The sequence below is a fragment of the Tuber melanosporum genome (assembly GCF_000151645.1).
Source record: "Tuber melanosporum whole genome shotgun sequence assembly, scaffold_38, strain Mel28".
Classification (NCBI taxonomy): Eukaryota; Fungi; Ascomycota; class Pezizomycetes; order Pezizales; family Tuberaceae; genus Tuber; species Tuber melanosporum.
This window is the reverse complement of record NW_003299063.1, coordinates 665,272-668,663: the sequence shown is the minus strand read 5'-3', so window position 1 is coordinate 668,663 and position 3,392 is coordinate 665,272.

Sequence of the window (3,392 nt, the reverse complement as noted above, 5' to 3'; positions counted from 1 at the left end):
GGGATCTTGGTAATGTTACAAACTTTTACACAAGAGGTGTTATTGAAATCAAGCGACGAAAATATCATATTAAAAGTATCCTGGTTGACACAGGTTCGGTTGTAAATCTTATGCCAATCAAGCTGTTGAAGTCGATAAATACAAAGTTGGTGAGTACAGATGGCATAATTATACGTACCACAACAAATGTGTTGGCCAGGATTTCTTATTGCATGGATTTGAGGATAACAATTGCTGGAGTACCATGTGATTTGCGAGTATATGCTCTTCCAGGTTAGCACAGTCCTACATATCCTTTGCTACTGAGTCAGCGCTGGCTGCAAGCAGTTAAGGTGAAGGGTGATTATGCTACTGGAAAATACTACATTATGGGTAGGAATGGCACGGGTGTACAGATACCTTTGGATGAGGGATATAAGAAAGTCAATGGTGAAGAAGGAAAGACTCAGCAGCCTCGAGTACCAATTGTGTTGAGAGATAAAGCATTGGGAAAGGGCCGGTTGTCTGCGGAAGTAGAAGAAGAGCTGGAGCTGCAGGAAGCTGAGGGTAATCAATTCTTTAACCGTTTAATTGAGTTAATAAGAAGAGAAGTGGATGAGCAGATTGAGGCAGAATTCGAAGATAATGATGAAGATGATAGTGGAGTTTCCGAGCTCTCGGAAAACTAACTTCTCCAGTTAATACAGTAGGCTGATTGGCTGGAGGAAAGGAGAAGTTGATGGAGGAAGACTTTAAAGGTTTACAGTTGTTTGAAGATATTCGGGAATATGATGTGAATGAGGATGAGGATAAGTTTACTACTTTTGAATTTGTTATTGCTAACAAGAAAGAGAGGTTGGGAAGTGTGATGTGTATTGAGAAAGATGAGGAAGAGTTTGTGGATACCACTGAAATAGAAAAGACTGAAGTTGGCGAGGACCAGATATCTCATACCAGGTATTGGAATTTGAGTTTGGTGGACAGTTTGGGTATGTTTGATGAGGAGAAGTCTGGTCCTACTAAGGTTCTCTCAGATGAGGGAGGTAGTATTTACAAAAATAGTGAAGTCAACTCACACGACACAAAAAGGAAAATTGTGAAAAAGGGAGTTCAGAAAGAAAGTCTGAAGTGTAGTAGGATTTGTGTGTCTCTTGCAAAGGAGACTATTATTGATAAGGTGGAGGTACCAGAAATGCCAGAAGAGTACGACAAGAATAAGGCTTCTGAGAGGAGAAGCAGATTGGTAAAAAGAAGTAAAAAGGCTGAGACAACTACATCTGATGAGAAAGAAATAAAGTGGTTCGATAGAAAGAAAACTATTAAGGAGGTGGAGGAATCGAGAGTTGGTAATGAAGGCGATCGGTTAAAAGTATGTCAAACAGAAGAACTGTTTAGGAGAGTGTTACGATTCCCGACTGAGAGACAACCGATTGAGTATAGGTGGCCATTGAAAGAAGAAGACGAAAATGAGAAAGCCATGACATGGTTTAAGACAAGAAAGATTTCATTGGGAAAGAAATTAAAAGATAACGAGAAGAAAAAAGCAATTCTGTTACTGTTTACATGGAAAGATGTCTTTGTAAAGGACCTAAAGGATATGCCGGTAACAGATTTGGTGGAGCACTAAATACCAGTATGGCCTGAATCACAACTAAGACGAGCTCGAGACAAGATCTATACCAGGGAGGAGTGAGATTGGTTGGAAGTCAATATACCAAAGCTCGAAAAGGCAGGTATCATAGGTCGCTCAAAGTCACCCTGGTCACATAGGACCAAGTTTGTATGCAAGAAAGAAGTCGGGTTACGGATGGTACACATATTTTGTCTGATCAATGAGGCGACTATGGTATTAAGTTATCCAATAAATCGTATTGAGCCAGTTATAAACAACTTAATGCAGGCCAGATTTTCTATTTACTTCCAAGCTGATGCAGTCAATGGATTTTGGGCTGTATTGATGGATGCTAAACATGCTTACCGAACTGCATTTTCGACACATAATAGGCAATGGCAATACCTTTGTATGGGACAAGGGCTTACGGGAGCACCAAGGCCTTATGCACGATTAAAAGATTTATTCAGTGGTGCTATTCTGATACTGAATCCGGAACCTTGCTTGAAATAATGTTCGGATGGTGCATTTGAGTGCTTCGTTGATGACGACTTTGGAGTACATATAGACTTTATTTCCTTATTCAACTTCCTTCATAATTACTACTTCCCACAGCTTCTTTGGGCATAAATTACATTAAAGGATTCAAAGTCAGGTTTCTTCCTAGAAAATATCAATCCACTTGGATACGAGAGTGATGGGAGTGGCCTTAGACCTTCCTTAGATAAGGTCAAAGCAATTCGTGACTACCCCAGACCCACCAATCTTGCCGAAGTGGAAGCATTTCTTTACATGATAATATTCTTACGTCAATTTATCCCTGGACAAGTGGAATATACAAGACTACTGAAGGAAGCAGTACAATATAAAAGTGATGATGGTAAATCAAATGGATTCCTGACAAAGCAGGATAAGCGTGGACGTTTCCGAAAGATTGAGTATGGATTTCAATGAAAACCAGAGCAAGAGGAGGCTTTTTGTGCGATCAAGAAAGCTATTATAGAAAATGTTGTTTATGGTGGTGATGAAACGAAGCAATACCATCTGATGACAGATGCATCATTACATACAATTGGTGGTGTGCTTTTCCAATTGCCAAGCAGTCCTGCCGGGACAAGTATGTCTACAGCAACAAAAAGTGATATGAAAATCATTACGTTTATTTCGAAGAGACTGTTACCAGCTGAGACAAGATACTCAATGATAGAGCGAGAAGCTTTGGCTATCTTAAGGTGCTTGGAAGAGGTTTGCTGGCTGGTTTTAGGCTCTCCCGTTTCTGTTAAGGTATATACGGACCACCAAGCACTTCTGGAACTACTACGAAAAGATGATGCCTATGGAAGAATTGTCTACTGGCAATTTCAATTAGCAAAATATGATGTAGAATACATACATGTTCCTGGTAGGGAGAATATGTTGGCAGATAGTTTAAGTCGAGTGAGATATGTCAAGTCATCAGGAGATGAGAATGAAGTTGATTGTTATGAGCTTAGTGGAGAGGGATTTGTTGTGGAGAAAGAAAAGGGGACAGTAATGGAAGAGTGGAGAGAATGGTTGAAAGACGAGTGGTATGGAGGAGTGGTATTCTTTAAGTTATTTGGAGATCTGGAGGGATTCCTGGATGAGGATGGAGAACTATTGAGCACTCGCAAAAGGTGAGCGGTTCAACATAGGTCTACTGCATATCGATTGATGGTGCAAGTAAAAGATGGGACCATGTTAGATCCACTGGGTAATCCAACAAAAACACGGCAGAGACTAATATATGTCAAGAAAAATAGGAAAGAGGCTTTTTGTATAT